Source organism: Oncorhynchus tshawytscha, linkage group LG01, assembly GCF_018296145.1.
Source record: "Oncorhynchus tshawytscha isolate Ot180627B linkage group LG01, Otsh_v2.0, whole genome shotgun sequence".
Lineage (NCBI taxonomy): Eukaryota > Metazoa > Chordata > Actinopteri > Salmoniformes > Salmonidae > Oncorhynchus > Oncorhynchus tshawytscha.
The window spans coordinates 93,440,380-93,456,028 of record NC_056429.1 but is presented as its reverse complement, the minus strand read 5'-3'; positions in this window follow the sequence as shown (position 1 = coordinate 93,456,028).

Below are 15,649 nucleotides of genomic sequence, written 5' to 3'. Positions count from 1 at the left end.
TAACTGACTTGCCCGGTTAAGTAAAGGTAAAAATTTAAAATAAAATGTATTTTACCCTTATTGGAATGTATAGACCACCTTCCAACAAAGTGTGTTTTTTGATCAGTTTAATAACATGCTTAGGGAATGTGATTTTGGGAAAGAGGTCATCATAATGGGAGATTTTAACATTAATTATGAAGACAAGTCTTGTAGGAAATCCCTCAAATGGATCACTAATACCTTTGACCTTACACAGCTAGTTAAAGGGCCAACCAGGGTGACTTGTTGCTCTAAAACAGATTGATTTGGTGTTCAGTAATAAACCAGAGAGAGTGACTAAATCCTTCAATATGGTTACTGGGATATCTGACCATAATCTGACACTTATAGCCAGAAAGCTGTCTAAGAGCATGTTTAACCTCTCTGTTACAAAGCCGGATCAACTAAGAATACCTAAGAGTGAATTAAACTATTTTGAAAATGCAAAGTTAACAGGGAAAGACCATAGTTACACTGCAAAAAGACTAGAAATCACGGTGAATAACAATCTTACACAGTATGCAGTCGAAATAGCAATAGCCTTCAATTCCTACGTTATTGACTCTGTCAGGGTGCTGACACAGAACACCTACACTGGTTTGTTGGGCTCAGTGCTAGTGAATGAAGCTCAACCTGTCTTCATCATAAGGGAGGTGTCACGCCCTGGCCTTAGTTATCTTTGTTTTCTTTATTATTTTGGTTAGGTCAGGGTGTGACATGGGGGATTTATGTGTTTGGCCCGGTCTAGGGTTTTGTATGTTTATGGGGCTGTTTCCTTTCTCGGTAGTTTTGTATGTCTATGGTTGCCTAGATTGGTTCTCAATTAGAGGCAGCTGTCTGTCGTTGTCTCTGATTGGGAACCAAATTTAGGCAGCCATGTTCTTTGGGTATGTTGTGGGTGATTGTCTTCTGTCTTTGTGTCATTGCACCAGATAGGACTGTTTCGGTTTTCACATTTGTTGTTTTGTATTTTGTAGTGTTCTCGTTTATCGTCTATATTAAAGATGTTGAACACTAACCACGCTGCATTTTGGTCCTCTCCTTCAGCGGAAGAAAACCGTTACAGAATCACCCACCAAAACAGGGCAAAGCAGCGTGGTGACAGGCAGCGGCAGGAGGAGCAGCGCAATCAGGACTATTGGACTTGGGAGGAGATACTGGATGGAGATGGACCCTGGACGCAGCCGGGGGAATATCGCCGCCCCAAGGCAGAGCTGGAGGCAGCCAAAGCGGAGAGGCGGCGGTTTGAAGAGGCAGCACGGAAGCAGGGCTGGAAGCCCGAGAGTCAGCCCCAAAAATGTTTGGGGGGGGCACACAGGGAGTATGGCACACAGGGAGTATGGTGAAGCCAGGTAGGAGACCTGCGCCAACTGCTTGTGCTTACCAGAGAGCAAGCGGACCGGGCAGGTGCCGTGTTATGCTGTGGAGCACACAGTGTCTCCAGTGTGGGTGCATAGCCCGGTGCGGTACATTCCAGCTCCTCGTATCGGCCGTGCTAGAGTGGGCATCGAGCCAGGTATGGTTGTGCAGGCTCGGTGCTCAAGAGCTCCAGTGCACCTGCACGGTCTGGTCTATCCAGTGTCACCTACACGCACCAGCCCTCCGGTGGCAGCCCCACACACCAGGCTTCCTGTGCGTGTCCAGAGCCCAGTACTCCCTGTTTCTCCTCCCCGCACTCGCCCTGAGGTGCGTGTCCTCTTCCCAGTACCACCAGTGCCGGCACCACGCACCAGGCCTACAGTGCGCCTCGCCTGTCCAGAGCTGCTAGAGTCTCCCGCCTGTCCAGAGCTGCTAGAGTCTCCCGCCTGTCCAGAGCTGCTAGAGTCTCCCGCCTGTCCAGAGCTGCTAGAGTCTCCCGCCTGTCCAGAGCTGCTAGAGTCTCCCGCCTGTCCAGAGCTGCTAGAGTCTCCCCGTCTGTCCTGAACCGCCAGAGCCGCCAGTCTGCAAGGAGCCGCCAGAGCCGCCAGTCAGCCAGGATCCGCCGGAGCCGTCAGTCAGCCAGGAGCTGCCAGAGCCGTCAGCCAGAAGCTGCCAGAGCCGTCAACCAGCCTGAGCTACCTCTCAGTTCTGAGCTACCCCTCAGTCCTGGGCTACCCCTCAGTCCTGGGCTACCCCTCAGTCCTGAGCTGCCCTTCAGTCCTCAGCTATCCCTCAGTCCGGAGCTGCCCCTCAGTCCGGAGGAGTTTGTTTAGTGGAGTGGGGCCCTTTAGTAGGGTTTCCAATCCTAGGTCGGCGGCGAGGGTCGCCTTTCCTAGGAAGAGACTAAATCGGACAAAGACTATGGTGGAGTGGGGTCCACGTCCCGCACCAGAGCTGCCACCATGGACAGACGCCCACCCAGACCCTCCCCTATGGATTTAGGTGTGCGGCCGGGAGTCCGCACCTTTGGGGGGGATACTGTCACGCCCTGGCCTTAGTTATCTTTGTTTTCTTTATTATCTTGGTTAGGTCAGTGTGTGACATGGGGGAATTATGTGTTTTCACCTGGTCTAGGGTTTTTTGTATGTTTATGGGGCTGTTTCCTTTCTAGGTAGTTTGTAGGTCTATGGTTGCCTAGATTGGTTCTCAATTAGAGGTAGCTGTCTGTCGTTGTATCTGATTGGGAACCATATTTAGGCAGCCATGTTCTTTGGGTATTTTGTGGGTGATTGTCTTCTGTCTTTGTGTCATTGCATCAGATAGGACTGTTTCAGTTTTCACATTTGTTGTTTTGTATTTTGTAGTGTTCTCGTTTATCGTCTATATTAAAGATGTTGAACACTAACCACGCTGCATTTTGGTCCTCCACTCCTTCAGCGGAAGAAACCCGTTACAGGAGGTTTCTGAGTCAAAGGTGAACAAGGTGATTAGTTCACTAAAGAATTCTAAAGCCAAAGATGTGTTTGGGCTGGACTCTACCTTTCTTAAAAACTACAAAGAGTCACTCATTGGCCCCATTACTAAGGTCACCAACACATCTATTGGTCTCGGGTGTTTCCAAGGGTATGGAAGTCGGCCGTAATAACGGCCATCTTTAAATCAGGCAACCCTGCTGACGTAACTACAGGCCCATTAGTATACTACCTGTGGTGTCAAAGGTTGTTGAAAAGTGTGTAGCAGAACAACTGATTGCTCACCTCAACAACAGCCCCTTCACATTACACTCCATGCAGTTTGGCTTCAGAGTGAAACACTCCACAGAAACGGCCAACTGCTTTCTTCTGGAAAATGTGAAGTCCAAGATGGACAAAGGGGGCGTTGTTGGGGCTGTGTTTCTGGACCTAAGGAAGGCTTTTGATACTGTTAACCATGAGATTCTCATCACAAAATTGTCCATCTGAAGTTCAAATGTATGCAGATGATACAGCGATTTATGTGCATGCAAAGAGCAAACAAGCTGCACAAGAACTCACTACTGTAATGGTCCAGGTTCCAAAGTGGCTCAGTGACTCGTGTTTACATCTCAATGTGAAAAAAACTGTTTGCATGTTCTTCACAAAGAGGGCATCAGATGCTACTGAACCAGATGTCTATGTGTCAGGGGAGAAGCTCCAGGTGGTATCTGATTTTAAGTACCTTGGAATCATACTTGATTCCAACCTCTCTTACACACTACTCTACCACAACACATCTAGAATTCAACACATTATTACACAACTACTCTACCATAACACATCTACAATACAACACATTATTACACACTACTCTAATACAACATATCTACAACACATTATTACACACTACTCTACCACTACACATCTATAATACAACACATTATTACACACTACTCTACCATAACATATCTACAATACAACACATTATTACACACTACTCTAATACAACATATCTACAATACATTATTACACACTACTCTACCATAACATATCTACAATACAACACATTATTACACACTACTCTAATACAACATATCTACAACACATTATTACACAACTACTCTACCATAACACATCTACAATACAACACATTATTACACACTACTCTAATACAACATATCTACAATACATTATTACACACTACTCTACCATAACATATCTACAATACAACACATTATTACACACTACTCTAATACAACATATCTACAACACATTATTACACAACTACTCTACCATAACATATCTACAATACAACACATTATTACACACTAATCTACCACAACATATCTACAATACAACACATTATTACACACTACTCTAATACAACATATCTACAATACAACACATTATTACACACTACTCTACCACAACATATCTACAATACATTATTACACACTACTCTACCACAACATATCTACAATACAACACATTATTACACACTACTCTACCACTACAGATCTATAATACAACACATTATTACACACTACTCTAATACAACATATCTACAATACAACACATTATTACACCTTAATCTACCACTACAGATCTATAATACAACACATTATTACATACTACTCTACCATAACATATCTACAATACAACACATTATTACACACTACTCTACCACAACATATCTACAATACAACACATTATTACACACTACTCTACCACAACATATCTACAATACAACACATTATTACACACTACTCTAATACAACATATCTACAATACATTATTACACACTACTCTACCACAACATATCTATAATACAACACATTATTACACAACTACTCTACCACAACATATCTGCAATACAATACATTATTACACCACTACATATCTACAATACAACACATTATTACACACTAATCTACCACAACATATCTACAATACAACACATTATTACACACTACTCTAATACAACATATCTACAATACAACACATTATTACACACTACTCTACCACAACATATCTGCAATACAATACATTATTACACCACTACATATCTACAATACAACACATTATTACACCACTACTCTACCACAACAAATCAACAATACAAAATGTATAGCGTGTATTAGCGTGTGTCTGTGCCTGTGTATGTGTGTGTCTTTTCACAGTGCTTGTTGTTTCATAAGGTGCACTTTTTTAAAGTTTTTTTTAAATTTGATTTTACTGCTCGTTTGAGTTCCATGTAGTCATGGCTCTTTATAGTACTGTTCTACTGTGAAGAGACTTTTTAACATTTAACACTATACACAGTAGACGTTGTAACAAGGCAGTGTAGATAGTAGACTGTAACACTGTAGCACTATACACAGTAGACTTTGTAACAAGGCAGTGTAGATAGTAGACTGTAACACTGTAGCACTATAGATAGTAGACTGTAACACGGCAGGGTTACATTTAACACTATAGACACTAGACTGTAACACGGCAGGGTTACATTTAACACTATAGACACTAGACTGTAACAAGGCAGGGTCACATTTAACACTATAGACACTAGACTGTAACAAGGCAGGGTTACATTTAACACTATAGACAGTAGACTAACACGACAGGGTTCAATTTAACACTATAGACAGTAGACTGTAACCAGGCAGGGTTACATTTAACACTATAGATAGTAGACTGTAACAAGGCAGGGTTACATTTAACACTATAAACAGTAGACTGTAACACGACAGGGTTACTTTTAACAATCTAGACAGTAGACTGTAACCAGGCAGGGTTACATTTAACACTATAGACAGTAGACTGTAACACGGCAGGGTTACTTTTAAAACTATAGACAGTAGACTGTAACAAGACAGGGTCACTTTTAACACTATAGACAGTAGACTGTAACCAGGCAGGGTTACATTTAACACTATAGATAGTAGACTGTAACAAGGCAGGGTTACATTTAACACTATAGACAGTAGACTAACAAGGCTGGGTTACATTTAACTCTATAGACAGTAGACTGCAACAGGGCTGGGTTACATTTAACACTATAGACAGTAGACTGTAACAAGGCAGGGTTACATTTAACACTATAGACAGTAGACTAACACGACATGGTTAAATTTAACACTATTAACAGTAGACTGTAACACGGCAGGGTTACTTTTAACACTATAGACAGTAGACTGTAACAAGGCAGGGTTACATTTAACACTATAGACAGTAGACTGTAACACGGCAGGGTTACATTTAACACTGTAGACAGTAGACTGTAACCAGGCGGGGTTACATTTAACATTATAGACAGTAGACTGTAACAAGGCAGGGTTACATTTAACACTATAGACAGTAGACTAACAAGGCAGGGTTAAATTTAACACTATAACAGTAGACTGTAACAAGGCAGGGTTACATTTAACACTATAGACAGTAGACTGTACCAAGGCAGGGTTACATTTAACACTATAGATAGTAGACTGTAACACGGCAGGGTTACATTTAACACTGTAGACAGTAGACTGTAACCAGGCGGGGTTACATTTAACACTATAGACAGTAGACTGTAACAAGGCAGGGTTACATTTAACACTATAGACAGTAGACTGTAACAAGGCAGGGTTACATTTAACACTATACTTTTTTAATGTTTTTGTGTTTTCTTAAATCATAATACCAGTAGCCTTGTGTTGTTTTCCTAGTCTCCACCTGGCCCCCCATGGGTTTGTTCCCTGGCACTCATTGCAGGAACTGATTGGCTGTATAATCCATAATCATTAAATCATCTATGTTTTTTATTAAGTAGATTTTATTGAATATTACTTGTTCTACTGCACTCTATTCTAACCAAACCTGCATTACCAGTTCATATCAGTAGGTGTCACTATGTACTAGCTAGCCGAAAAGGACTGAGGTCATGATGGATCCCTGTCTCTGTATGTGTGAAAATGATGGTGGTGATAGAATCCATAAATTCTCTCTTTCTGCATTAACCATCCATCTGTTAGGGTTGGAGAAATGTGTTCAAATTGTCTGTGTCAACTGCACCGTGGTGGAATTTAACGTTTCTTTACTTTTAAGACAGTGAAATTTGTGCCAAAAACATTTCTTTATAACCACCATCAGTGGAAATAAAATAATTGTCCGACATTACTTGACTAACAAACTGTCTGAATAACCTTTTCAGGAACTTCAGTATCCCTTGGCCTTGGGTAGCAGCAGCAGATTGTTTCATCTTCTTTATCCTGTGCCAAACACATTTATTCAGTGAGTCTACTCAAAATGATTAACGTTAGCTACTGGCTACATGATTGCATCAACCTAGAATGTTAGTTAGCTAGGCTACTAAAGCTAACATTAGTCGTTTTTGTTAGATAGTTATAGGTGGGATCATTCTAGCTGTTTTTAGAGCATGACTCAACTTATTTTATTAACTGCTTTTATCAATACATACCTTGTTTTCCATGAAAATCTGTGTTTTGCTCTCTGATGAGGCAGTCAACCAGGCAGGTGCAGAGTGCGGAGTCAAACAGCGAGACTTGAAGTTTGCCCCTGAACATGGCAGTTAACCCAATGTTCTTAGGCTGTCACTGTAAATGAGAATTTGTTCTTAACTGACTTGCCTAGTTAAATAAAGGTTAAAAAATATATAATAATAATAATAATAATCGTTTTTGAGGAAATAGCAAGCATTTGTTTGAGATACTTGTTTGAGGTAGGGTTTTTGGTGTGGTTTTTCTCCAATTTATGCTTTGGCCACAAATACTAGTATAGGATGAGTCAACACATTTTTGGGGGTATGTGTCACGCCCTGACCTGAGAGAGCCTTTTTATGTCTCTATTTTGGTTTGGTCAGGGTGTGATTTTGATGGGCATTCTATGTTTTGTTTTCTATGTTTCTTTAGTTCTATGTTTTGGCCGGGTATGGTTCTCAATCAGGGACAGCTGTCTATCGTTGTCTCTGATTGGGAATCATACTTAGGTAGCCCTTTTTCCCTCCTTCAGTGTGGGTAGTTGACTTTGTTAGAGGCATTATAGCCTATGTTAAGCTTCACGGTCTTTGGTTTGTTGGCGACATTTACCTAAATAAACAGAAATGTACGCTCACTACGCCGCAATTTGGTCTGCTTCTTACGACGCCGTGACAGTATGAGTGAACAGAATATGAACTTTTAAAAGTTAGATTTTCATTGGATAGTTAAAGTAAGTGGCATGAGAGAGCAGACCTGGGTTCAAATCACTATATCACTATCGCTAATCTTTTGTGTACAGATGCACTTAACATGAATTATATCGTATTGCTTTCAATAGACTGTGATGTGACAACTAATGACAAACTTTGTTCTGCTGGGAAGATTTTTCCGTCACTGATCATTTGGACATCATTATTTCACTGGTGTTTGCATCGTTCACATTTCAGAAGTAGAGGGGACATTTGGCCCATAGTATTGCCAGCAATTGCCAGCAAGAGTCTCCCGCCTGTCCAGAGCTGCTAGAGTCTCCCGCCTGTCCAGAGCTGCTAGAGTCTCCCGCCTGTCCAGAGCTGCTAGAGTCTCCCGTCTGTTCTGAGCCGCCAGAGCCGCCAGTCTGCAAGGAGCCGCCAGAGCCGCCAGTCTGCAAGGAGCCGCCAGAGCCGTCAGCCTGCAAGGAGCCGCCAGAGCCGCCAGTCTGCAAGGAGCCGCCAGAGCCCCCAGTCTGCAAGGAGCCGCCAGAGCCGCCAGTCTGCAAGGAGCCGCCAGAGCCGCCAGTCAGCCAGGATCCGCCAGAGCCGTCAGTCAGCCAGGAGCTGCCAGAGCCGTCAGCCAGAAGCTGCCAGAGCCGTCAACCAGCCTGAGCTACCTCTCAGTTCTGAGCTACCCCTCAGTCCTGGGCTACCCCTCAGTCCTGGGCTACCCCTCAGTCCTGGGCTACCCCTCAGTCCTGAGCTGCCCTTCAGTCCTGAGCTATCCCTCAGTCCGGAGCTGCCCCTCAGTCCGGAGAAGTTTGTTTAGTGGAGTGGGGCCCTCTAGTAGGGTTGCCAATCCTAGGTCGGTGGCGAGGGTCGCCGTTCCTAGGAAGAGACTAAAGCGGACAAAGACTATGGTGGAGTGGGGTCCACGTCCCGCGCCAGAGCCGCCACCGTGGACAGACGCCCACCCAGACCCTCCCCTATGGATTTAGGTGTGCGGCCGGGAGTCCGCACCATTGGGGGTACTGTCACGCCCTGGCCTTAGTTATCTTTGTTTTCTTTATTATTTTGGTTAGGTCAGGGTGTGACATGGGGGATTTATGTGTTTTTCTTGGTCTAGGGTTTTGTATGTTTATGGGGCTGTTTCCTTTCTCGGTAATTTTGTATGTCTATGGTTGCCTAGATTGGTTCTCAATTAGAGGCAGCTGTCTGTCGTTGTATCTGATTGGGAACCATATTTAGGCAGCCATGTTCTTTGGGTATTTTGTGGGTGATTGTCTTCTGTCTTTGTGTCATTGCACCAGATAGGTCTGTTTCAGTTTTCACATTTGTTGTTTTGTATTTTGTAGTGTTCTCGTTTATCGTCTATATTAAAGATGTTGAACACTAACCACGCTGCATTTTGGTCCTCCACTCCTTCAGCGGAAGAAACCCGTTACAGGAGGTTTCTGAGTCAAAGGTGAACAAGGTGATTAGTTCACTAAAGAATTCTAAAGCCAAAGATGTGTTTGGGCTGGACTATACCTTTCTTAAAAACTACAAAGAGTCACTCATTGGCCCCATTACTAAGGTCACCAACACATCTATTGGTCTCGGGGTGGTTCCAAGGGTATGGAAGTCGGCCGTAATAACGACCATCTTTAAATCAGGCAACCCTGCTGACGTAACTACAGGCCCATTAGTATACTACCTGTGGTGTCAAAGGTTGTTGAAAAGTGTGTAGCAGAACAACTGATTGCTCACCTCAACAACAGCCCCTTCACATTACACTCCATGCAGTTTGGCTTCAGAGTGAAACACTCCACGGAAACGGCCAACTGCTTTCTTCTGGAAAATGTGAAGTCTAAGATGGACAAAGGGGCGTTGTTGGGGCTGTGTTTCTGGACCTAAGGAAGGCTTTTGATACTGTTAACCATGAGATTCTCATCACAAAATTGTCCATCTGAAGTTCAAATGTATGCAGATGATACAGCGATTTATGTGCATGCAAAGAGCAAACAAGCTGCACAAGAACTCACTACTGTAATGGTCCAGGTTCCAAAGTGGCTCAGTGACTCGTGTTTACATCTCAATGTGAAAAAAACTGTTTGCATGTTCTTCACAAAGAGGGCATCAGATGCTACTGAACCAGATGTCTATGTGTCAGGGGAGAAGCTCCAGGTGGTATCTGATTTTAAGTACCTTGGAATCATACTTGATTCCAACCTCTCTTACACACTACTCTACCACAACACATCTAGAATTCAACACATTATTACACATCTACTCTACCATAACACATCTACAATACAACACATTATTACACACTACTCTACCACAACACATCTACAATACAACACATTATTACACACTACTCTACCACAACACATCTACAATACAACACATTATTACACACTACTCTACCACAACACATCTACAATACAACACATTATTACACACTACTCTAATACAACATATCTACAACACATTATTACACACTACTCTACCACAACACATCTACAATACAACACATTATTACACACTACTCTACCACTACATATCTATAATACAACACATTATTACACACTACTCTACCATAACATATCTACAATACAACACATTATTACACACTACTCTAATACAACATATCTACAATACAACACATTATTACACCTTAATCTACCACTACAGATCTATAATACAACACATTATTACATACTACTCTACCACAACATATCTATAATACAACACATTATTACACAACTACTCTACCATAACATATCTACAATACAACACATTATTACACACTAATCTACCACAACATATCTACAATACAACACATTATTACACACTACTCTACCACTACAGATCTATAATACAACACATTATTACACACTAATCTACCACTACAGATCTATAATACAATACATTATTACACACTACTCTAATACAACATATCTACAATACATTATTACACACTACTCTACCACAACATATCTACAATACAATACATTATTACACACAACTCTACCACTACAGATCTATAATACAATACATTATTACACACAACTCTACCACTACAGATCTATAATACAACACATTATTACACCACTACAGATCTATAATACAACACATTATTACACAACTACTCTACCATAACATATCAACAATACAAAATGTATAGCGTGTATTAGCGTGTGTCTGTGCCTGTGTATGTGTGTGTCTTTTCACAGTGCTTGTTGTTTCATAAGGTGCACTTTTTTAAAGTTTTTTTTAAATTTGATTTTACTGCTCGTTTGAGTTCCATGTAGTCATGGCTCTTTATAGTACTGTTCTACTGTGAAGAGACTTTTTAACATTTAACACTATACACAGTAGACTTTGTAACAAGGCAGTGTAGATAGTAGACTGTAACACTGTAGCACTATAGATAGTAGACTGTAACACGGCAGGGTTACATTTAACACTATAGACACTAGACTGTAACAAGGCAGGGTCACATTTAACACTATAGACACTAGACTGTAACAAGGCAGGGTTACATTTAACACTATAGACAGTAGACTGTAACACGACAGGGTTCAATTTAACACTATAGACAGTAGACTGTAACCAGGCAGGGTTACATTTAACACTATAGATAGTAGACTGTAACAAGGCAGGGTTACATTTAACACTATAAACAGTAGACTGTAACACGACAGGGTTACTTTTAACACTATAGACAGTAGACTGTAACACGGCAGGGTTACATTTAACAATATAGACAGTAGACTGTAACAAGGCAGGGTCACTTTTAACACTATAGACAGTAGACTGTAACAAGGCAGGGTTACATTTAACACTATAGACAGTAGACTGTAACCAGGCAGGGTTACATTTAACACTATAGACAGTAGACTGTAACACGGCAGGGTTACTTTTAAAACTATAGACAGTAGACTGTAACAAGGCAGGGTCACTTTTAACACTATAGACAGTAGACTGTTACCAGGCAGGGTCACATTTAACACACCATAGACAGTAGACTGTAACAAGGCAGGGTCACTTTTAACACTATAGACAGTAGACTGTAACACGGCAGGGTCACTTTTAACACTATAGATAGTAGACTGTAACAAGGCAGGGTTACATTTAACACTATAGACAGTAGACTAACAAGGCAGGGTTACTTTTAACACTATAGACAGTAGACTGTAACACGGCAGGGTTACATTTAACAATATAGACAGTAGACTGTAACAAGGCAGGGTCACTTTTAACACTATAGACAGTAGACTGTAACACGGCAGGGTTACATTTAACACTATAGGCAGTAGACTGTAATAAGGCAGGGTCACTTTTAACACTATAGACAGTAGACTGTAACACGGCAGGGTTACATTTAACACTATAGACAGTAGACTGTAACAAGGCAGGGTCACTTTTAACACTATACACAGTAGACTGTAACAAGGCAGGGTTACTTTTAACACTATAGACAGTAGACTGTAACACGGCAGGGTTACATTTAACAATATAGACAGTAGACTGTAACAAGGCAGGGTCACTTTTAACACTATAGACAGTAGACTGTAACACGGCAGGGTTACATTTAACACTATAGACAGTAGACTGTAATAAGGCAGGGTCACTTTTAACACTATAGACAGTAGACTGTAACACGGCAGGGTTACATTTAACACTATAGACAGTAGACTGTAACAAAGCAGGGTCACTTTTAACACTATAGACAGTAGACTGTTACCAGGCAGGGTCACATTTAACACCATAGACAGTAGACTGTAACAAGGCAGGGTTACATTTAACACTATAGATAGTAGACTGTAACAAGGCAGGGTTACATTTAACACTATAGACAGTAGACTAACAAGGCAGGGTTACATTTAACACTATAGACAGTAGACTGTTACAAGGCAGGGTTACATTTAACACTATAGACAGTAGACTGTAACAAGGCAGTGTAGATAGTAGACTGTAACACTGTAGCACTATACACAGTAGACTTTGTAACAAGGCAGTGTAGATTGTAGACTGTAACACTGTAGCACTATAGATAGTAGACTGTAACACGGCAGGGTTACATTTAACACTATAGACAGTAGACTGTAACAAGGCAGGGTCACTTTTAACACTATAGACAGTAGACTGTAACCAGGCAGGGTTACATTTAACACTATAGATAGTAGACTGTAACAAGGCAGGGTTACATTTAACACTATAAACAGTAGACTGTAACACGACAGGGTTACTTTTAACACTATAGACAGTAGACTGTAACCAGGCAGGGTTACATTTAACACTATAGATAGTAGACTGTAACAAGGCAGGGTTACATTTAAAACTATAGACAGTAGACTGTAACAAGGCAGGGTTACATTTAACACTATAGACACTAGACTGTAACAAGGCAGGGTTACATTTATAACACTATAGACAGTAGACTAACACGACATGGTTAAATTTAACACTATTAACAGTAGACTGTAACACGGCAGGGTTACTTTTAACACTATAGACAGTAGACTGTAACAAGGCAGGGTTACATTTAACACTATAGACAGTAGACTGTAACACGGCAGGGTTACATTTAACACTGTAGACAGTAGACTGTAACCAGGCGGGGTTACATTTAACACTATAGACAGTAGACTGTAACAAGGCAGGGTTACATTTAACACTATAGACAGTAGACTGTAACAAGGCAGGGTCACATTTAACACTATAGACAGTAGACTGTAACAAGGCAGGGTTACATTTAACACTATAGACAGTAGACTGTAACAAGGCAGGGTCACTTTTAACACTATAGACAGTAGACTGCAACCAGGCGGGGTTACATTTAACACTATAGACAGTAGACTGTAACAAGGCAGGGTTACATTTAACACTATAGACAGTAGACTGTAACAAGGCAGGGTTACATTTAACACTATACTTTTTTAATGTTTTTGTGTTTTCTTAAATCATAATACCAGTAGCCTTGTGTTGTTTTCCTAGTCTCCACCTGGCCCCCCATGGGTTTGTTCCCTGGCACTCATTGCAGGAACTGATTGGCTGTATAATCCATAATCATTAAATCATCTATGTTTTTTATTAAGTAGATTTTATTGAATATTACTTGTTCTACTGCACTCTATTCTAACCAAACCTGCATTACCAGTTCATATCAGTAGGTGTCACTATGTACTAGCTAGCCGAAAAGGACTGAGGTCATGATGGATCCCTGTCTCTGTATGTGTGAAAATGATGGTGGTGATAGAATCCATAAATTCTCTCTTTCTGCATTAACCATCCATCTGTTAGGGTTGGAGAAATGTGTTCAAATTGTCTGTGTCAACTGCACCGTGGTGGAATTTAACGTTTCTTTACTTTTAAGACAGTGAAATTTGTGCCAAAAACATTTCTTTATAACCACCATCAGTGGAAATAAAATAAATGTCCGACATTACTTGACTAACAAACTGTCTGAATAACCTTTTCAGGAACTTCAGTATCCCTTGGCCTTGGGTAGCAGCAGCAGATTGTTTCATCTTCTTTATCCTGTGCCAAACACATTTATTCAGTGAGTCTACTCAAAATGATTAACGTTAGCTACTGGCTACATGATTGCATCAACCTAGAATGTTAGTTAGCTAGGCTACTAAAGCTAACATTAGTCGTTTTTGTTAGATAGTTATAGGTGGGATCATTCTAGCTGTTTTTAGAGCATGACTCAACTTATTTTATTAACTGCTTTTATCAATACATACCTTGTTTTCCATGAAAATCTGTGTTTTGCTCTCTGATGAGGCAGTCAACCAGGCAGGTGCAGAGTGCGGAGTCAAACAGCGAGACTTGAAGTTTGCCCCTGAACATGGCAGTTAACCCAATGTTCTTAGGCTGTCATTGTAAATGAGAATTTGTTCTTAACTGACTTGCCTAGTTAAATAAAGGTTAAAAAATATATTATAATAATAATAATAATCGTTTTTGAGGAAATAGCAAGCATTGACTTGCCTAGTTAAATAAAGGTTAAAAAATATATAATAATAATAATAATAATCGTTTTTGAGGAAATAGCAAGTTTGAGATACTTGTTTGAGGTAGGGTTTTTGGTGTGTTTTTCTCCAATTTATGCTTTGGCCACAAATACTAGTATAGGATGAGTCAACACATTTTTGGGGGTATGTGTTACGCCCTGACCTGAGAGAGCCTTTTTATGTCTCTATTTTGGTTTGGTCAGGGTGTGATTTGATGGGCATTCTATGTTTTGTTTTCTATGTTTCTTTAGTTCTATGTTTTGGCCGGGTATGGTTCTCAATCAGGGACAGCTGTCTATCGTTGTCTCTGATTGGGAATCATACTTAGGTAGCCCTTTTCCCTCCTTCAGTGTGGGTAGTTGACTTTGTTAGAGGCATTATAGCCTATGTTAAGCTTCACGGTCTTTGGTTTGTTGGCGACATTTACCTAAATAAACAGAAATGTACGCTCACCACGCCGCAATTTGGTCTACTTCTTACAACGCCCGTGACAGTATGAGTGAACAGAATATGAACTTTTAAAAGTTAGATTTTCATTGGATAGTTAAAGTAAGTGGCATGAGAGAGCAGACCTGGGTTCAAATCACTATATCACTATCGCTAATCTTTTGTGTACAGATGCACTTAACATGAATTATATC